The sequence below is a fragment of the Canis lupus genome, chromosome X (assembly GCF_048164855.1).
Source record: "Canis lupus baileyi chromosome X, mCanLup2.hap1, whole genome shotgun sequence".
In the NCBI taxonomy this organism is placed as follows: domain Eukaryota; kingdom Metazoa; phylum Chordata; class Mammalia; order Carnivora; family Canidae; genus Canis; species Canis lupus.
The window spans coordinates 120,175,341-120,198,301 of record NC_132876.1 but is presented as its reverse complement, the minus strand read 5'-3'; the positions used below and the strand labels follow the sequence as shown (position 1 = coordinate 120,198,301).

At 39.4% G+C, this 22,961-nt stretch overlaps 2 long non-coding RNA genes across 13 annotated transcripts in view; one reads left to right on the top strand and one right to left on the bottom strand.

The window, feature by feature from the left end:
- Nucleotides 1-22,961, top strand: part of LOC140627662 (uncharacterized) — a 527,802-nt gene that overhangs the window by 134,155 nt on the left and 370,686 nt on the right. The gene's annotated exons all lie outside the window — the stretch shown is intronic.
- On the bottom strand, nucleotides 11,439-18,585 carry LOC140628200 (uncharacterized). The gene is made up of 3 exons (XR_012026558.1): nucleotides 18,502-18,585; nucleotides 16,949-17,153; nucleotides 11,439-11,618 (listed from the first exon to the last, which is right to left on the bottom strand). It is a non-coding gene; the product is annotated as an uncharacterized lncRNA (long non-coding RNA).

The following is a 22,961-nucleotide window of genomic DNA, read 5'->3' as shown; positions in this document are numbered from 1 at the left end:
CATCACTAAGTTGATAGAGCAATTTCTGCCAATTGACAAATTTTATGGTCAAAGTAGGTGGCAGGAACATGAGTAATTAAAAAGTGGAGACATTTTCATGCTGTTGAGTCATGATTGATGAGAAGATTAGCTAGTTGACTCACTGAAACACTTTATATGCAGCCATGTGGAATTCCATAGACATAGGCATGTGTAGGTATGCAGATAAATATTTATATAAGAGTTGGCTTTACATTTCTTTTCTGTTGCTGGTTTTTGTGAGCTGCCCTGAGGTTGATTGATGCTTTCCCTGTGTACCATATATAGAGAGAAACAGCATAAACCTGATCCACTAGCAAAATAAAACAGTGCATTGCCCATATTGTGGTTTCTTATTGTAGTCATGATTCTTCTAGATCTATCATAGTCTAAAAAAAGAAGTCTAGACTGAGCCCTGCTGCTCCTATATTCATTTCTTTGAGGGAAAAGATAGATAGATGATCTCCAGTAAATGACATAGATCCATGTGGGTGACTGTGGGTGGTTTGATAATTAAAAGTCATGAACACTGCACCGTTGGGGAATTCATTAGACAAAACAGTATGTGGATGAAACCTTGTCATTCCTAATTGCTGTAGCAGCTTTGATTTATCTGAGGAAATTTCCAACTTTTGGAAAAGGTGACAAGAATTAAGTCTCTGGAAGTTTAGTTGTCTAGACTATTCTCATCTTTCTGAAGCTTATTAAATCCTTCTAATTCTGGGGTGCATGGGTAGTGGGTAGCTTGGTCAGCTGAGAGTCCCACTTTTGATCCCAGCTCAGGTCTTGATCTCAGAATTGTGAGTTCAAGCCGCACATTGGGCTACATGCTGGGAGTGGAGCTGACTTAAAATAAGCAAATGAAACAAATCCCTCTACTTCTCAGATGGAGTGAGAACAACACAGGCAAACATGAAAATATGGCAGCATGTTATCTGAAAAGAGCTGCATTTACATCAGTTTTTTCATATCACCATACATTTTTAGTTTCTTTTGAGTATTGGAGAATTTTTTTGGAAGCAACTACAGCCTAGGTATATAATGAATCCAGATGGAAGTCTCTATCTAGTTGCCACCATCTTGAATGATCAAGTGGGTGTTGCATTTGTATCCATGGCTTAGATATCAAACCAGCTACATTTAGAATTGAGAGAATACTCCAAACATAGGAAAGAAAAGAGGGGAGGGCAGTCACAGAAATCCAAGTCGGGGTCAGGTAGCTATAACTCAAGAAATATGCATACATTAGGATTTTAAACCAATGTCCTATCTATGTACCAAATGCTTATGCACTTCGTACCACTAAAATTCGGCTCACTCTTTTCAAAATTGCCATATTATGTAAAAATTACTTTTGTTCTTTATCAATGGCTGTTTTGCCACCTGAAATGACATGGTAAAGATAGGACATAGTAGGTTTATTTCCACATGCCTGGTAATGGGTCCCCTATGTGTAGGTGTCTAACTTGTTGGTGGAACAACATGTTGGAGTTGATGCCCTGGTCTCTGCATCTGTCCTTTTGCCTTGGTTGGGCCAGTTAATCCTGTGTGTTAAGTTTAACCTCCTTTAGGTCCTAACCTTTAGGACCATTGTGGTACTTAGCATCAAGTCCTCATGCTTTTGTGCAAGTGATGTAATAAAACAGATTCTATTTTGTCACTCTCTCGTAGCATGCCACCTGCCTTTTCTGGTTCTAGTAACCCATGATCTATGACATCACTATCCTCCCCAGAACCCTAAACTCCCCAAACTTGGAAGTCTCTCAGACCTTCCCTTGAGGGTGAGCAACCCTAGTAAGCATCTTCCAGATATCTGTGTTGATGGTAAGGACTTAGAGGTTGTTGGAAAGGAAGGAGCAGTGGACCCCTCTGAAAAGTGCACTTGCACAGCTGCCTTTACCTTTGGGTTGGATTTATTTTCTTGGGAGTGATCTTAGAGGCAACCTTTCATAATGATGCCAGTGCTGGTAGGGGGAGGGATTGCAGGCCTGTTGCTTTGAGGCACTGCTGTCCCCTTCCAGAGCTGTGCGATGCCTCTTGTCTGCCCCCTTTCCCTGCATCTTGTCCTCCTCCAGTTTGCATTGGTATGTTCATGTCTGAGATTCTAGGTGCCTCTCTTCAAGTGATATTACTTGGTACAGCAACATGAGTTCCTATGATACATCAAGTACTTAGCACACCTTATCCCCTTAACCTCTGCAAGATTATAAAATTTAAAGTATTATTCCCATTTTACATAAGAAAAAAGTCAGAGTCAGAAGTTTAAAATTGTGGCATGGGTTACATAGCCACTAAGTGGCAGAGTCTGAATGTACCCTCATGATTGATCCATTCCAAAGCCTAACGTTTTAACTTCTGTGCCAATCCATTGTCCTTCTGCATAACTTCTGTTGACTTTCCTTGTGCATCTGGCTGACTCTTATCCATGAATCCATCTTTGCATTGAATTGGGCTTAAGTATCTATGGATTTCAGCAACTCACCTTCTCCAAATGGGCAGGTTTAAATTTCTAGTCATCACCAATCTGGTGTCACTTATCCCACCACTGACAGTCACACCATGCCTGGCTGAGATCTGAGATATAATGCAGTAATCTCTATTTCAGTACCCAGTAGGGAATGGGGTTCTAAAGTACATTTTGATATACATTTTCACTGAAATAGGTCTTTTGCGACCCCTTCAAAATAAGAGCATATGGTTGTCATTTTCTAGTTCGGCCATATTCCTGTCATATACGGGGAAGCACCTAGTAGGCACTTTTCTTATTTGCTATAAAAAAAACTCCTCAAGTACAAACACATTGACAAATTTTCACCAGTTTCATAAGGGTTTCAGCCGTGATAATCATTCTCCTGCTCTTGATACCTCATGGCTATGCAAGTCATATTATCACTGAAGGTAAAATTTCAGCGGACAATAAAACACTTCTCTAGATACTAAGCAACATTGTATATTGTCTTGGGGATGTGTTTATTATAGTAGGAAATTTCCAACAGTACATTTGTAAGTGGTCGGTTGAATTCAGAACACATTTTCTCATATAAATAATGTTATAAATCCTAGAAAAATTCCCAAGATAGCACATAAAAAAACTACTAAATCCATATGTAGCTGTATTAACGGTATGGGAAGAGTCCATTTCATCCAGTCCCATTAGCTAAACCATGTGTTCTAAATATGAACATTATTTTGTAAATGTGCTGCCGAAGCAAGCACTAAATGTGAACTTTATTTTGAGTAAGTGATGCCTATACTTTAACTAAAAAATGTAATACTTTAAAACTTTGGATATGATGCTCCTTTAGAATGTGTTAACTTGTTCTGTCCCATCTGAATCAGGGTGTTGTGAATGCATTGTACTCAGACCTTCCTATTTGGAAGATGCAAAGGGGCACTTGCTTGCCTCATTGAGAACGAGGTCACTTAATTTCATTTCTTGGTCTAGCACTTGGAATTCGTTCTCATGTTGAAGTAAAAATAGGCTAATCTACCAGTGAAAAAGTGGCCAGGTATATTATTTTAATCACCATATTTCCTCCTTTTTTGAATGAGTAAACTATTTTTGATGAACAAGGGCTGTTGCAACTTAATGCTATCATCTGACCACATCTTCTGTTGTAATGTGGTTGAATCATACTAACAAGGTGATATATCAAAATACTAATTTGCATAAGTTTTGAGAATGATTTTGCTGTACTCTGACCTCAGGAGATACTAAAATGCAAACTAAGGGATTTTACTGTATTTGCTAAATTAATGCCTTCCCCACCCTAAAAAAGTCTGTGTTACTCTTAAGAATGTTTAAATTGCATTGCCACTAGTAATTTCAAGTTTGTATTCCTTTTTTTCTTTTCAAGCTTGTATTCCAACATGGTCAGGGCAAGTGAATATTCAAAGATTTAAATTTTATTTCATCTCATATCTTTGTATATCATGCAGTGCTTTGAGGTAGGTCTTTCCCACAGAAATTGTCTTGCAGTTACTATGAGTGCAGCTATGGGACTGATCAATAGCCAAGAAACCTTATTATTTCTGCAGCTGTTATTTATTTTTTTAACATCAGCATCTTTTTTTGCCTATATTTAACTAGTAACTAGATATGAGATTCAACAAGACAAGAAAAAATGCTCCAGAAGAGCTCTTGAGTAGGGATTTGCTGTGGTCAAACTCGGTAATATATTATATAAGGAACACTCTACCTTGTCAAGTGTCTAAATATCCCCAATGGAAAATAACACACACATACAGAGGTTGCCTGCCTCCACTGTTGTATGACTATAACCAACTCACCCTCACCCCTACTTTTTGAAGTCAGAGAATATATGATGCTAGGTCTGTAGATATGCACAATAAAAACTTTCAAGTAAAAAAACAGGTCAGTGTTCAGAGGTGTCTGAATGTGCAAATTAAATGTTTTCATTTTTCTTTTGAAACGCTAAGGTACATATGTGTAGAGTCTTGGTTTAAGGTTTTTTTTAAATTAAATGTGTATTTAGATTTTTCATCATGAGAAATATTATCTCTTATGTGATTTCTGGATCAAGAAGTTTATTTAATCAAAATGAAGAGGGGTAAAAAACAGAAGCAACAGTGACCTTTCTGTGAAATGTTGGTCAACTCTGATCAGTGCCTCTTGAATGAATTCCCCACCTTAAAAAATGGAATTAAATATTCTTGATGTATCTTTCATTTTGAGGATGGTAGAGGTTGAAATTATAGCATTTGCAAATGCCTTTTGAAAATACAAGCTGAAAAATAAGTAAAATATGTATTGTATAGGCTCTCCTTGGAAGATGATGTTTGATATCAATCTTGAGGGATGAATACAGTCTGTGAATTCAGAGCAGGGTAGGTAGACATCTTCGGAAGGGGAAATAATCAGCAAAGCCAGCTTGACGTGTGCAAGACCTGGTGAAGGTTTCCCCTGCTGACAGAGGTTGGTAGATATACCTTCATGTATTAGACATTCGACAGGAATTTCGGTCATTAAGAAGCTATTTAGCCCCAATCACTGGCAGTCTATACAGAGTTTAGGTATTTAATTCCTACACAAACCTTCTGAAGTTTCATCATTTACTCTTTACCAATTTGGACACCGAGGAAAGAGATAATAAATAGGTTCAGTGATACACAGTTAATAGGGATTTGAAATTTAATAGGGATTTGAAATTTTGTCTCTCTCCAAATCTCCAGTGATTCTGCAATACTACTCCACTTGCATGGCTTCCTCAGGGTCACACAGCTCTTTAAATATAAGTGTAGAGCTAGGACCTGGTCTGCCTCCCATTCTGGAACCTCTTATGTTATATCCCCTTGACTGTTGCCATGTAGAGATTTCTCCTTTGGCTAAGTACTTTCACAGATCTCATCTTATTTTAAAAAATAAAACTCCTTCCAGGGAGTTGGATCAGATAAATATGCATAGAGAGACATGGAGAGAAAGAATCTAACCTCATCAGTGTTGCTAAGTGCCTAGCTGCTGGTAGAGTTTGGTATTTTAACCCAGATCTTCTGACCTCGAATCCCTTGTTCATTCTGTGGTATTGATTTATTTTGAAATGAATGATCTTACGTTGCTTTATTTAGAAACTTAATTTGTGTACACTCTCTCTGATAAAATCAGGAGAGTATAGATACAACGGGGAAATGTATGCAGATAGACCAAAGTCACCTTGATCACAACAATTGAAATATTCTACGGTAGACTGTAGGATCCACCAACAAAATACAGAACAGGTTTATAAGTGAGAGAGGCATGATATGAACCTACTCAACTTAGAGAAGTCATAGCATTTCTCATTCTGTGACAGGCAGAGTTCATAGTTATGTTCTACTGGAACATGGTTATTCCAATTTCCAGAAAGATTTGATCTTTCCCAAACTTCAAGCATATCCTTACTCTTTACATGTAAAAAAAAAATTTTTTCTTTTAAGATTTATTTATTTTAGAGAGAAAGTGTGAGTGAGTGGTCGGAGGGAGAGGCAGAGGGAGAGAGAGTCTTAAGCATACTTCAAGTTGATTGCATAGCCTGACTCAGGGGCTCTATTTCACAACCCTGAGATCATGACCTGAGCGAAACCCAAGGGTTTGTCGATCAACTGACTTCACCATCCAGGCATCCCACATGTACAAAATTCAACACGTCATCTTATGATTTTGGTGGTGTGAGTAAAAACTCTGTGATTCAAGAACTATGCAGAAGGGGCTTCTGGGTGGCTCAGTCAGTGAAGCATCTGCCTTTGGCTCAGGTCATGATCCCAGGGTCCTACAATGGAGCCCTGAGTCAGGCTCCCTGCTCGGGGAGGCTGCCTTTCCCTCTCCCTTTGCCCCCATTTCCCTGGCTTGTGCTTGCTCTCTCTCACTCTCAAATAAAATCTTAAAACAACAAAACAAAACAAAATGCAGAAATCCTGCTTTTTTTCCATCTATTTCTTCTAGGGTTTTTTTTTTTTTTTTTTTTTTTTTTGCCTCACATTTTTTCTGACAGTCATTTGTGTCTCTGCATGAATCTCAAACTCATCTTTGGTACCTGTGCTACCTGAAAATTGTAGTCACATCTAAGATCTTAGGATACTGCAAAGCAGGACCAAATTTTCTAGCTTCATTACTTTTTTTTTCACTTTTTTGGAGTTAGTTTGTGTTTTCCCCATCATTCTGTACCTTGTCAGCATCTACCAGAACTAAAATAAAATTTATTTCGATTGTTGATTCTTCATAAAAATAGATTATTTAAATCTAAACCTGAAGCTTTGAAGGAAGAATGTATGTTAATTAATTGGATAGATAGGTTTAAATTTCTTGATGATCCTAAAATGTAAATGTTTAATTCATCCCTCATCTTCCATGCTGCCTAAATCTCTATAAACCCCTAAGAGAAGAGGCACACATTACATATTATCAGAGAGATTTAAAATAGTGTTCAGTGTCCAGCATCACGATTTTCTTTGCATTTCCAAAGTCAGTCAACAGTCAGTATGACTGTTATACCCAAATTTATTTTGCCTTCAAGGTCAACAGTTAGGAACATTTTTATATACTGTTCTTTCTGAATTAGGGGGAGTGTCATACGTTATTTCCTTTTGGAACTGTTTATTTTAAAGATTATATTATTATTGTTCATAGTTAAATGCTTTTAGATTGACTATAAGATTTAAATTGTGTTCATTAAAACACTGAAAAATATAACCCATAAATAAAATTTAATTTAATTCACAACTGTCATGCTGACTTAACCTTGGATTTTAAGCTAAGTCTTAATTTGACATGACATAGACTTTTATTTGCTATAGATCAATGTTGATTTTTACAAGTAGTTAAGACAATAGGCAGTGTTCTAGCATGTGATGCTAAAGCTGTTTTTTGTACAAGGATTTTTTTTCTGCATTGATGTTTATTCGAAACTTATAGAAAGTCCATGTTTATATCAGTGGGATGAAGATGATACGTGACTTCCAAGAGCAGCAAAATCTTTAAGAAAAAATAACTTACATTGAGGAAGATCATACTTTTGTTAAGGAGCAGAAAGAAATTTTTATCCTCTAAGATTGCTTGTTACAGAAAAAATACTCTGGAAAGTTTAACTGCTCATTGACATCAAATTATCCTTGAGTCTCTCTTCAACTTTATGTCAAGGAAGATGTTGAAAGAAAATTAGATCGTTTGTATGCTTTCACCTTACAAAGTTTCACATAATCCAAATGAGAAAAATAAACACATTTGCACCGTATCAAGTTAATTTTCATACACATGATACTATACATTAAAACATTTAAGAATTGTGTACAATTTCCTTTTAAAGTCTGATGCTTTAAACTTAGAAGTTGCAGTGTTTCTACATCTAAACCATTACAGGAGCATCAAATCTATTCTTTATTTTCTTAGATTTGTTTTTATCATATTGGGTCCTTCATATTTACCAGGAATTAGCAAATGGTAGCTCTTTGCTGAACTTGGCTGGCTGTTTTTATAAATAAAGTTTTATTGGAACATATCCATCCAAGCTAATTGTGTTTGCATATGTCTATACCTGTTTTTGCTGCAGTGGCAGAGTTGAATAGCCACCCCTATGGCCTACAAAGACAAACATATTTATATCTCACCCTTTCCTGAAGATATTTGCAGATCCCTGGTATGTATCAATTTACATCATTTTTATAGGACACACAGGAAATATTATAAGAGAAGTACAGCTGATTTATTAAGTTCAGGATTGCACTAATGGGAGTACTGTAACTTTGTTTCAAGATCTGCTTAAGAAAGTACAAAAATCTATTCATGGTTGGCTATGAGAAGCCTAAACTGAAAACATTGATACTATGCACACACACACACATATATACACATATATACATATAGATAGATATACATATGTTTATTTAGCAGTGATTTGAATTATACAGTGCACTGCTCTAGTACATAGTGCTGACACCAGTTTTTTAAAAATTATTTTATTGCAATTAAAATTGTACTATACTTAACATATACAGCTGGGGTGCCCAGGTGCCTCAATTGTTGAGTGTCTGCCTTTGGCTCAGGGCCTGATCCCAGATTTCTGGGATCAAGTCCCACATCGGACTCCTTGCATGGAGCCTGCTTCTACTCCCTCTGCCTGTGTCTCTGCCTCTCTTTCGGGGTCTCTCATGAATAAATAAATAAAATCTCTAAAAAAAAAATAACATATAGAGCTGCCAACCAAAAAACTATCACATTAAAATTAGAACTTTAAAGATAGAATGGATTGAAGACACAACCTAATCCTTTTTTCAAGGAGGAAAACATACTGGAGAAATTATTATGATTACTGTTTTCTCACACTGTGATTAAATGACAACTGAATTTAAATCCTGTGTCGACTACTATTTCCATTTCTTTGCCTCTGGACCCACCTGAACATAATATAGGAAGAATACGAAAACAGTTCAATATTGGTCCATCTGTCATTGAATCCAGTTTGAGGGTCTATAGACATGTTTTTGATATTTGGCTGATTTTCTACCATATTGTTCCTTCTTATTTTTTGTCTTCATTTTGATGATAATCTAAATGAATGAAGTATGCCCAGAATCATCAAGATGGGTAACTTTATGCAAGGTTCATTGTGAGGTCTCAGTGCCTTTGTGTTTGAAATTACTTTGGCACCAAGGGGTACCCTTTGCTTATCTCAAGTAGAGAGAAGGAAAGAGACATGGGCTCGGTTCATAAATGATGTGTTTATTCCAAAGAATACTGAATAATTTCAACACAGGTTGCTGGATGAACTGTGTTCTTCCAAAAAGAGAGATACACACATGCGTGGTAAGAATGGGGGGCATTGCAGTTGAGCGCATTACCCTGTATGGCACGTTCAGCACACCTGCACCTGGAAGCCCGTTCCACAATGATGTTCTAAGCAAGCATTCAGTTTTAGCAACACAGCAGCTTCTATCACATTAAATTAACATTAATTTGGATTTTATTGGTTTGGCGGTTTTGTTTGCTTTTAACTTGTAAATTTGGTTTGCTTTTATTGTTGTATAATGCTAAAGATCAAGGGGATGTATAATCAGTTTACATTTGCATCTATTTACATAACACGAAGATGCTAATTTAAGTAAACCAGTGCTGGAGATCAAGGGGAAGTTGATTTTTTCATTGATATATTTTTCTTTACTAAGGGTATTTTTAAGAGCAGCTGTAGGTTCACAGTAGAACTGAGGGTAAAATATAGAGATTTTTTATGCACCCCCTGCTCCCATATATGCAGAGGCTGCCCCATTATCAGCATCCCCACCAGACTTGACATTTGTTAAAACTGATGAACCTACATTGACATGTCATTATCATCTGGAGTCCATAATTCACATTGCAGTTCTCTCTTAATGCCTTACATTCTATGGGTTTGAACAAACGTACACTGGCATGATTCTATCGTTGTAGTATCATACATAGTATTTGCACTGTCCTAAGAAACCTCTGTGCTCCACCTATTCATCCCTTCTGCCCCCTAGCCCTGGCAGCCCACTGGTGGATCTTTCTGTTTTCGTGGCTTTGCCTTTTCCAGAATGTCATGGAGTTGGAATCATACAGCACGTAGCCTTTTCAGACTGCCTTCTTTCTCATAGTAATATATGTTTATGGTTCCTCCATGGCTTTTCATCACTGTTCAGCTCTTTTTATTTTATTTTAATTAATTAATTAATTTAAAGATTTCATTTATTTATGAGAGACAGAGAAGCAGAGACACAGGCAGAGGGAGAAGCAGGATCCATGCAGGGAGCCAGATGCGGGACTCGATCCCAGGACCCACGGATCATGCCCTGAGCTGAAGGCAGACACTCAACCCCTGAGCCACTCAGGCGCCCCTGTTCAGCTCTTTTTAGTACTGAATAATATCCCATTGCCCCAATGTACCAAAGTTTATTTATCCGTTCATGCACTCAAGACTTCTTGGTTGTATGGGTTTTTTGGGGTGTGTGCGTGTATGTATTTACTTATTTTTTTTTAATTGTGGTAACATATATAACAAAATTTGCTGTTTTACCCATTTTTAAGTGTACGTTCAGTGGCATTAACTACATTCACATTGTATGCAACCATTGCCACCATCCATTATGCAAAACTTTCCCATCTTGCAACACTGAAAGGCTGTCCCCATTAAATACTAAATCCCCTCTCTCTCCTCCCACCAGCCCCTACAGCCACCATTCTACTTTCTGTTCTGTGAATTTGACCACTCTGGGTACCTCCTACAAGAGCAGTCATACATTTATTTGTCCTTTTGTGGCTGGCTCATGTCATTTAGCATCACTTTCCTTGTGGAGGGTGCCTGTACCACATGCAAGCCTGAGAATGCCAGCAGTGACCTAGAAAGCCTCTGCCCTAGCTCTGCTCCCTTGCCTTTGCCAGACCCTCACAGAAAGTTGTGATCGTCTGAAACAGAGGATTGCATGTGTGAGGCACAGATGTATTTTATATGCCCAGTGATTTGTGGGGGGACAGTAGGCATGGCAGTCCTTCCCTGCTTTTTTATCTAATTTAGAATGAGAAGTGTGGCTCTGAAAAGTTAACCACCTGGCAAGATGGGCTGCAGCAAGTTGCTGACTGCCCTCGTTGTATCCGTCCTCAGCCAGGCTACACACTTGACTATCAGTGGCTGGAAGACTGTCAGAGATGGATGGGCTCCATGGTGCTGAGCTCAGTTGTTAGAGAATCCTACTGCCAAGGGATGTAGTGCTGGCAGAGAGCAGTGAATGCTTCCAGCGGACATCCTTTCCAGAAGGTTCTGGATGCTCGTGTCCCGTTTCACAAGTGTTAACAATGGCCGTCATGCCAGCAGTGATGATCTACAGGTTCTAGAAGAAGTGATACATGTGTAATCATTCCCCGCAGCCCAGATGCACACTTTGCTCTTTAGACTACCAGAGTTCACTCCCACGGCATGCATTGAGGTCGTGGGTTGTTCATATGCATAAACATACCATTCACATTACTGACCCATCTCCCTTCGTCTTTCTTCACCTTGAAGCAATCAGAGAGAACAATTGAATGCCAAGGTAATTGTACATACCAACGAGGGCCAGGTTCCAAATTGTCGTGAGGGGCCTTAATTACTTCAGTAAACCTTAATGAAGACAGGAGAATAAAAAGTCATCTTTATTATGATGTTTTTTCTGCTATAAGATGATTTCTTTCTAGATACTATGTGTTTCTCTGGATATTATGAAAACCACCGTTTATTTCTTAATGATATACATGGGAAATTTTGGAATTATTCCTGACATTTTGTTCTCCTTGACCTCTCTTAGCGACTTACCAAGTCCCAAAGTCTTCCTGTGTGGGGTATCTTGTGATCACTCTTCATTTTCATCCGTCTTACCCTTATCTTTTCTTTTAACTTGGCAGTAGCTCTGCCTGCATCCTGCTCTATCCCCCACCTCCATCCCTAACCTACGAGTGATTGACCTCCCTAGATGCCACTCTGCTCAACACTACCGTTGGTCCCATACTGCAACAGGTAATATTTAAATGCCTTTGCCTTCAGGGACTCATAAAATGGGGCCACCATAAGCATTCCTGGTATCTGCCCCAGGGAACCACCTCTTTGGTCTTCCTATTCCAGCCTTTTCATATCCAAAACTGTCCTCTCAGGCAAATTCATTGTCTCCTGATTCTTTAGTGTGACCTCAAGGTTCCATGTGAAGCAGCCCTTTGTTACTTGTTGTTCTCATGTCTTGAGAACCTCTCCCTCATACTCCACCCACCAATCCCACCAAAATCTTTTGTATCAAAACACACTGGATCTTTCAACTGTTAATGCTCTTTGCAGGTAGCAATTCCAGGTAGTGGGGTCCTTACTCCTCCTCCCCTTCACATGGCCACGGACACTGTCTTTTCATTCTTTAGTTCACAAATGAAATGTTCTTACCTAAGAGAACTTGTGGGCCCTATTTAAATCACCTCTCTCTCTCTCTCTCTCTCTCATAGAGAGAGCTAGAGGGAAAGAGAGAGAGAGAATCTCAAGCAGGCTCCCCATCTGGCATGGAGCCTGACACTGGACTCAATCTCACAACTGTAAGATCATGACCTGAGTTGAAATCAAGAGTTGGACACTTGGGGCTCCTGGGTGGTTCACTTGGTTGAGCATCTGCTTTGGGCTCAGGTCATGATCCCAGGGTCCTAAGATCTAGTCCCATGTTGGTCTCCCTGCTCAAAGGGGAGTCTGCTTCTCCCTTTCCCTCTGCCTGCTGCTCCCTGCTTGTGCTCTTTCTCTGTCAAATAAATAAATGAAATCTTAAAAACAAACAAACTAAAAAGCATCAGATGCTTAACTGAGCCATCTAGGCATCCTTAAACAATTCCTTTTGTCTCTCCTTGTGGTATTGCCATTTATAACTCCTTGGCCTTTTTTTCCCTAGCATATAATTGTTTTATCAGCCATCCATTTATAATAATTGTTTTGTTATATATGTTACCCCACACAGGAAGACTTTGGGACTTGGTAAGTCGCTAAGAGAGGTCAAGGAGAACAAAATGTCAGGAATAATTCCAAAATTTCCTATGTATATCATTAGGAAATAAATGGTGGTTTTCATAATATTCAGAGAAACACATAGTATCTAGAAAGAAATCACCTTATTCTCTTTCTTTTTCCTCTAGAGGGCAGGTTCTCTGTATGTCCAGTTTCCATCACCATTGCCAACACATGATAGATGCTTGATGCATAGATGGGGAATGAATTAAGGAATAACTGGATGTTTTTGCATTCTCCATCTCCCATCTATAGAAAAAACAACTCTCTTCACTTTATAAAAGAACTCTCTTCATCTCTGCAGAAGTAGCAGAAGCCTGCTCCTTCTCCATGTTAGCTTTCGGAGTCCGTTCAGATTCACAGGATGCCGCCTCTATTGACTTTTGTGGCCTGCCTGTCATTGCATTCGGGACTGACAAGTACCACGTGTGGTACTTTTCTGTTTTTATAAATACATTTGGAGGGCCTGGCATGAGGGATATTTTCAAGCTGTTTGTTATTCTTCTCCTTCCGTGGCCCAAGAGCTTCAACACAATAAATATTTAATAAAGATACTAAAATTGATTAATTGACGAATAGTGTTAAGAGTCAGCATACAAAGAAGTCAAAACTTTTTTTCCTCAGCTAAAATTTTTTTGAGGCAATTGCAGCAAATGCGTGTGGAAAGCTCACAGCTTCATCTTCTTAACTGGCTGTCTCTTAAATGAGACAGCGTAGCAAGAATAGTGAATTTACTTTTTCTTAAAAGGGATCTGCAGAAGGCTTACCGCAGTGATCCTTTTAAAGTGATGGCAAGAATGGCTGGAGCCATCTGGGCTCTTTCCACTGATAGTAATGGGCAAAGAAGATAAGAGCCAGTGGAAACTAGCAAAAACTAAATTTTTGTTAAGATCAAATTTTCCAGTTTGGGGACTGTTGGCTCTTTTAGCACCTTTCTTGACTATTGCTGTATTAAGGTAAAAGCTAAGTAGTTATAACAAGGAGAAAGCATATCACAGTGGATCAAAAAGACAGGTGTGCATTTCTCTTATAATGGGGCCAGAGTGTAAAAATAGATATGGCTCCAAAGGATCATCAAAAAAAAAAAAAACCCAGGAGAGCAGGAGACTCACCCTCCTCACATGGTATTTAATGCAATTCTGTGTATCACAAATTTTAGCCAGCAAGAAAGAAAAGGGAGACAGTTCAATTAAAGCACCATAAAGACCTGGATGTTTCATGCCACAATTGTTTACTTCTCACTTCTGAAAAGTAGATACAGACCATACCTGTACCTAAAGACCAGAAATAAAGTGTATAGTGACTTTGATTGCAGAACAAAACAAAAAAACAGGGAAATACTTAGCAGTCACCCAAAAGTCCGGTCTCCAAGCATGTAAATAGATGCACATTGATTACTTTCCACACATAGAAATACCTGGACTCCGTTCTAAGACACAACCCAAAGTCGCATGTAGTGGGAACATCCAGCACAAAATACAAGGTTTTGAGAGAGATACAGTTTTCTTCTTCAGGTCCATGTGAAGCTCCTGATCACCCACATTTTAAATTAAAAATTAATAGCCAACTTCCATTCCCTCTCTCATGTAAAATGTCAGGGCAGTAGTAAGGTTGATATGAGTATCTTCCATTCAAAAGAAGGAAGAATGAGGAGCAGATACATAGCAGTCATGAAATCTTACCGGATAGCAATGCTGCTGGCGGTGGTGTAGCTGCTTGGCTCTTGAGAGACGTGTCCTTGTTCCTCACCCTCCTTGGCTATGTATGAAGTGGACATTGAGCATTACATTCTGCTTGGGTTGCTGTAGATCTCTACAAGCTCTTCTTTCTCACGTCCACGAGAGATTTTATGGGTATACTTTTACAGGCCACACATGTGATTTCATTAAAACATAAATTCCTCAAAAACATAGTAGGTTTCCAATGTATTTACTACCCAGTAGATTTGTGTTCTTGTTGTTTTTCCTGAAGCTCTTTTCTGGAGAAAAGTTTCAAGTCTGCCTTACTTGTTTGATTAAGAAGGGGGGGAAAAAGGAAGTTTAACACAAGACTTTCTCATCTTAATCCTGGCTACCACGAGGTCATCTAATAATTAGGTGACATCCTGAATCAGATTATTGCCTTCAGGCTTGATTTCTTTATTTGCCTGAAATAGCTTAATATGTCCTCTGAGAGAGGCTCTGAGCAACATTTGTAACAACTGCTGGTGAACAGACACAATTTTCTTTTTCTTAATAACCTCAATCCCTGACCTCCCTATTTCCTTACATCTCTGCTTGCAAATTGGCCAATTATGCCCCAGTTAATCTTCTTTCTCTGTAATGCCTTAATAAAAGCAGTTAGAAACAGTGAACACAAGAACCTTCTGTCTTTTCCATTCACATTCTGCAAAAATTACATACTCCACCTTTTAACTTATCGTATGTGACAAATTTACCAACTATTTTCAAGGTCTGTCCAAGGTTCTCAGTTCTCTACCCTAAAATATGAGTTTCTTTGTTGCTCTGTTACTACAAGTATAAGCCAGTGCCATTTTGGTGATTGTTATCCATCACCGTACTTGTCCTAGTTTCCACTTGGGATAGTGTTCCTTATCACAGAATAACATTCTATGTGCTCAGTAAACACTATGAAATACAGGCATTTTGAAGCAAGTTATGTTTAATACTGGACCAGTTGCTGGAAAAAGTTGGAAAAATCTTACTGATCCCATCAAATGTTATTGACCTTTAGCAAGTAGCTGGATCCATTTCTATTCGAAATACCCTGCCAGGGCAGCTTTTAATGTTTATTGAAACAAGCCAGTACTTGTGGCCAAAGATTCAGAGACCAGTAGTCGAACAGAAAGGGAATGGGAGGTATAAGAGTCAGTTTCAAATGGTCAGCCACAGTGCTACTCAAAACAGCTTGTAAGATAGTGGCAAAAGTATAATGGTCTTGCTCTGAGAAATGGTTTAGTTGATGTATAAAGGCACAGACACAATTTATTTGGTATTGGAGAACATTTCCGTGAGGTCTATGTGGAGATGCTCTATTCCTGATGAACTGTCCTGAGATTCTTGGATTACTTGAGGAAAGTAGATAATTTGTCTATTAACGAGTGTGGGATGAAGAGCCCTGCATGAGTTTCAGATTTGTTAAATCTCTCCTTGAGATGTTGCAGAATATTTTTCACTTACAGTAATTGAAATAGAAAGTAGCCATGGACGTATGATTTCCAATGTGAATTTCAAGCCATTTTAAAGATGAGTCATAAAAGGAATTTATCATCATATTACTTTGTGGTAACTGACATTATCCAAAAAGAGACAAATATTTTCTAAATGAAAAATGCATCTTTTCAGTTTTTCCAAAGGGAATAATTTATTTATACTATAAGAAAAGGGTACTGCTTTTCTTCTTTTTAAATTCTAGTATTGGGATGGTTTTTTTTTTTTCTCGTCTAAAGTTCTGAAGAATTGACCATAATATTTATTTCAAAGGTCATTATGGTGGCTCTGCAGCCAGTTTGGCTAGTCTTCTTGCTTGTATGTTCCCAGCTGACTCTATGATGTGAATTTATGGGTTCTTTCGTTTATTTTGGACACAATCTTGTAACAATGGGAGCACAAACTTATTTTTAACTGTGCTTTCTGATTTTGGAAATTTTCCATGCTATCTTGACATTTTGAGATGGATTTTAATAACTTCCATGTGTAAATAGTAAAAAGGAGAATCCATTTGTGATGACCTAGAATAATTCCAGGCACAAAGGAGGCGATGATGGGAGAATCAAGTTTCCCTTCTACTCTTCATATTTACTCAAGGAAGAACATCTATTAGCACAAGCCTCCTGGTCTCTCTGCCCCTCCCTCCTGCCTCCCCTACAGAAAAGGAATTATATACCTACTGTGACTTTGGGAAAGGGAATTGAGGGTACATACCTTGGCTTCTCCCCTCTTTTACTTCCAGCCTTGGAGGCAGCTGACCCTGTGAGAACATGTATTCTTGTCTGATTCTCTATAATCTCAATCTCCTATGATATGACAGGCCCTGGGATCATTTAGCACTGCTGTTTGCTGAGTGGAAAAACGAAAACTTCTAGGATTTGGTTTAGCTTCTTGTTGATAAATATCAAATACTTCTTTTCTAGTGTGCAGAAGAAAGAAAAAAAAAAGAATGATTTGAGAAAGCCCAACCACTAAACTCAGGCCTTTTCTTGAGGAACCTTGAGAAATAGACATGGATTTGGATTTGGGACACATGTCGACCGGAAGTTATTGAAGCTTCAAGTGGGGGTTGGGCTCAAGACTTCTGGCCCTGCAAGTATTTCCAATACCAAAGCAAGTGGCTTTGCTGGAAAATTTGAAATTGAAATTGCTTGAAAAACTTTATAATTTTCCCTTTGGTGAATCAGTGCAGTTCTGGACATATTAATAGATAAGAAAATATTTTTGTAGTGATAGGTTATCTTAGGTAAAAACCAGCCTGCAGATGGATGCCAGCTCCGCAACCTTGTGTGGGACTCGGCTAATAGGGCCATAGGGTGCAGGTGGAGGTAGCTTGCTGTAGAGCCACACAGGCTCTGGACACATAAAGACCTTCTTGACAGCAGCTGAGCAGCTTGAGGACGTGTAAGACATCAGCTGGAGGAAAGGACTTGATTCAATGAAAATACATTATTTTCATTTTCATATTCAGCATTTTCAGATATGGGGGCAGGAATAGGCACTCATTTGCCTTTTTTTTTTTTTTTTTTTTTTTAATAAGGTGTTTTATAGTCTGGGTTTCATGGTTTCATGCCAGGACTTTAAATTGCACCCAGGTTCCATGCATGTGGGGGCGAGGGGGATGAGTATGTGAACCTCAAGCATTAAAAAATTGTTAAGATCAAGCTGATGTTGGCAGAAGGGAAACAAACGGCTACCACCACTTCTGTTGTGTTTTGGGTTTTATTAACGGCGGTCACCTGAGGAAGCAGTGGAAGGGAAATCTCTTGGATTCATGTGTTCAGGCTTTTAAGGCTCTCTTAGCAACATGTGGACTAAGCTGGCTTTGGATATGAATACCGTTTAACCTCACAAAATGGCCCTAGGTGTTGGAACTCAGTGGGATATGATTAAAATTCCTGGAATTATGTCAAATCTAGGAAAATGTCTAGCAAATTTCTTTCATATACATGCTGTAAAATTGGAAGACATTTCCAGAAGCTAGTTTCTATCCATTTCAAATCTTGTTTATCTTGCACATCAGACATACCTGCAAGTGCTGGGACCCATTGAACATAGTCATATAGAGAGAAGCCTGCTGGTCTGGCAACTTCGGGCCATGTCATTGAGAGAATCAGCCCAGTAGGCAGTGAGAGATTTTCCTGGAAGCCATTGCTACACTGGGATGTTCCAGGGGGCAAAATAATGGCTCCCAAAGATGTCCCTGTCCTAATGCCCAGTGTCTGTGTATATGTTACCCTACATGGCAAAAGAGACTGCAGATGGACCTTGAATGTATGTGCTGCTGAAGCGAGCACATGCAGATGGACCTTGAGATGGGGAGATGATCTTGGATAATCCAGGTGGTCCCGGTGCCATCACGGAAGTCCTATCTGAAACAAATGGTAATATGGGAGAGAAGTTAAGAGTAAAGGCATACAGAGATGAAGACTGAATGCAGAAAAAGTATCTCACTTTTGAAAATGTGACTTTAACAATTGGTGGTATGAACTGAACACATTATTATGGCTCAGGGCCAGGAGTAGGATAAGCCACTCAAATCCAAGAGTAATCCTGCCTTTATTTAAAATGTTTATATTTCGTTCAAAGTTTGGTTCCTCTTTTCTCTCCATTGTTAGAGGCATACTTCCTCCCAAAAAGCAGACATTCTGGTCTGCCTGTCCCCAACATAGTGTCACAGGGCCACATCCCTCCTGGGCAACTGGAGATACAGTTTGTGAGGTTAACTAGGATGAAATCCATTTTCTGCATTCCTAACTTATATCTTTCAATCCAAGTTCCCACAGACACAGATTATATATTTTCATTTCCAATTGCCTGACTTCTCTCTCATTTCCAAATTCAGGTGAGAAAAAGTTTATGTTAATTTAGTAGGTCCTCGGGGCACTTGACTGGCTCAGTTGGAAGATCATGCAACTCTTGATCTCAGGGTCATGAGTTTAAGCTCCACATTGGGTGTAGAGATTGCTTAAATACTTTTTAAAAAAAACTTTACTTTAGTGGGACCCTTTAGTCCCCAATATTGGATGATCAGTAAATCTTTGCTGAATAAATAAGCAGCCTCATTTTTATAATTGGCCTCAACTTTACACATTTGGGCAGTTTCAAGAAAGTATGAATCATTTAGCTAAGATTACCACAGGGGAGAAAATTTTACATACATAATCTTAAGTGTATTTTATATCTAAATTTAATTAACTTTTCTGGTGAACCTAATAAAACCACTTATCCATCCCTCTTTTTAAGAAATATAATTACTTTTTATACATCCCATTATGTGTGTGTGTGTGTGTGTGTGTGTGTGTGTGTGTGTGTTGGTAGCAGAGAGAGGCCAGATTGTGTGTATTATGGGCTTTTAGCATGTACTTTATTTGGTTTGATTTGAATTTGATCTGTTTTAACTTCAGGGTGAAAAATCAAATCCAAGTTTGACAAAGAAAGAAAACCAAAAGCATTATGAAATTTATATAGTTTCAAACACATTCTTCATTTGGATACAAACTCACAACCAGCAATGATTCAGGCAGACGTGTCTCCATTGATTGGTTTGGTTTTAGATTCCACTAGATTTGCCAGACTTGGAGCTTGTTGTTTGTCAAGTGGCCTGTATGTTAATTGATCAGGGTATCAGACATGTCAAAAACCAGAAGTCCTTTCACACTGCCTCATTCAATCAGTGTCATGAATTTGTGTGCCACACGTACAGGTTACTAGTTTTAACCTGGCCCCCTGGCTAAAACTGGGACCTAAGACCCAACTAGTTTTTTGTTAGTTCATTTCTACTTTGTATCATAAGCATTCTCTTTTTTGTGGCATTCCACTGCAATGCCTGCAGCCATTCAGAGATGGTCTGCAAACCCTGAGTAAGGATCCTATCTACCATGTGTTTGTGATTCTCGTTTCAACATCCTGTAGGCCTTCAGAGGCCTACAGAAAAGACTGTCCCCTTCAAAACATTTAGAAACTTTAAACAGGTTTGTACATCTAAGCAACATCAGTTTCTTTGCAAAAATATACCATCTAGATATTGAGTATTTCTGTGCCGATGTGTTGATTGTTATAATAAGGCAAAAGGGTGATACTATTTTAATTCTAGTGCAGTACCTCTTTCTGCCCCATTGCCCTCGTCCAGATTTTCAGAAGTCTTTAGCAAGGAAGGTATACAGGTGGCCAGCACACCAGCCTGTTGTATGCAGGAAGAAATCAGGATTCTGACCAGCCCAAGTTCCATCACACTCCTGTCCCATGCCCCTTCGAGTTCTGTTGCCAGCATCTTCTAGGGCTTTTGGGAAAGGCACCAAATAGTGTTGACTTACCCCCGAGGATGTGAGGGAAACTAGATGTAGCCAGCACAGAGAGCTGCTGCATGTTACCTGACCAGTGGTAATGATGGGGCTGCTAGGTGTGGACTGCATTTATTTAGTGGACCTGAGAGGATGTCACATGAGCATCACTGTTCTGCATTTCTGCACAGCTGCTTATCCCCTAGCCTGCACCCCACACCGTGTCATCACGGGCAGCCTGACTTCTTAATTTTTGTGGTTCCTTCTCTAATGCTTTCTTCGTTGAGTCTGTGCCAGATGATCCGTTGTCAACCTCTCCCTCTTAAGGTGGGAAAATACATTTTTTACAGCACACTCTAGGTGTGGTTTCCGGTTGGAGTGTACCTGGCACCATCACCATCATGGCTCCTTTTCTCATCCCGCAGAAGCATGGCAGGAACTTTCTGCAGCTGCTAATCTCAGGGCGACTTCCCTTTCTCCTTTCAGCTGCTTCTGAACTTCTACTCCTTTGTAAACAACTCATTTTAAGTGAATTCCCTCTGAATGCATCCAGGGATGATGTCTTTGCATCGGACAGACTCTGGGAGATACAGAGTAATCTAAATCTAACTCTTATCACACATCTTACCATATGTTTATATTCATATATTTTTATTCTTATACTCACGTATTTATATATTCTTGTCAAACAGCCCAAAATCACATCGATGCCCTTCACTTCCTACCCTCCACGTGAAGCCAGGACAGAGAATAGGAAGGCACAGTGGCATCCAATTCTTAAAGGAAACTTTAATCAGGTGGCTTGTGGACTCTATTACAGCTTTAAAAATTCCTAAAATCATTTCCTTAGGTAATGAAATTTCCTGAGCCACGAATGAAGACTAGTAAGAATTAAACCCACCTCAGTGACTACAGTTTCCCTGGGAATTTTACTCTAAGGCATTTTTTGCACTTCCAAATGCTGAAACAGTTTGTAAGTTTTATTGATCAACCCTTGTCCCATTCCCGTGAATTATATCTATATCTGAAGTGGAACACAGCAAATGCCCCAGGGTTCTCGGAGAATGTTTTAGAGTAAGAACCATGTCTAAAAGAAATGACAGGCATAATTTATTTATGAAAGCAGAGATGAAATTCAATGCTGGCTATAGATTGGGTATTTTCTACAATGTTGTGGAGCTCTGCTGGACTTTCACCTCTCGGTATTAGCAGTTACTATGTACTTACCTTGCCCTTCCTCCTCTACTGCAAGCCTCTACTGGACACAGAACCCCTGTTTTTCATTTATTTATGTTTTTCTCTGAGTTTCTAGATTGCAAAGAAATGTGGAAAGAATGGTCATTTGGGGATAGAAGTGATGGGCTCCTCTCCAGGTTACCACTGAATTACCCAAATTACTATGAAGAATAAAGCAAACAAAACAAAACTACAGCACATGTTGTAGTGGTGGGGCTTCTCAGAGATGCCCTCTATTTTGATTAATTTCAAAACAATAATTTTTTATTATTTTTTAAAGGATTTATTTATTTCAGAGAGAGAGAGAGAGAGCAGGAGGAGAACAGAAAGAGAGGGAAACAAGTAGGTTCCCAGCTGAGCATGGAGCCCAACATGGGGTTTGATCCCAGGACCATGAGATCATGACTTGTACCAAACTCTAGAGTCAGACACTTAACTGACTGAGCCACCCCAGTGCCCCTTAACACTTATTGACCAATGTCTACAAGCTTTGGTCGAGATAGAGATACCTGCCTAGTAGCTGAACACACTTTAGAACAAGGAAAAAAAGAATTTGCTAGACTCTGTATTGTAGTACCTAAAAATTCAAGTACTGCCTTGATATCTTGAAGCCTCATGGGACCCTAAAGTTCTGCGAGTCCCCTCCCTACCAGAAATGTCTCTCACTCAGCAAGAAAGGCTCCCTCCCCAGCTAACCAGCTTCATTTCAGTGGTACTCAACATAAGGGGTTTCACCTCTGGCCTGCCTGCAGAATTATTCACCCCCTCCCATGTGAAGGGGCACCTTAGCATCTTATACAAAGCTGGCATCCCCGGCTCCCACGGGTTCACTCTGCGTTCCCAAGTGTGCTCCCCGTCAACCCCTGCGTGCCATGTCCTCCTCTCCGAGAATGAGAGCGTATGTGACCGAGACAGTGCTGGGGACCTCCAGTGTTTGGTGTTGGGTGTTGTATGTTCAGCCGGCGTGCGCTAGTCTCCGGTAGCGTGGCTGCGAGGCAGTCCGGACAGCCTCCCGTCAAGGCACAGAGCTGTAATATGGAGCATCGCTGCAGCCCTTTCTGGACCTTGGCTTTCAGGGGTATGTCCCACCCACCCTTCAGCACTTGGCTCTTGTGGGTTCTGCCTCAGGAGAATGAGATACGTAACCAAATAAGCAATGATTCCTGTCGTCAGAGGTCACAGCTGATGGAGGACCCGTGACACAGAAT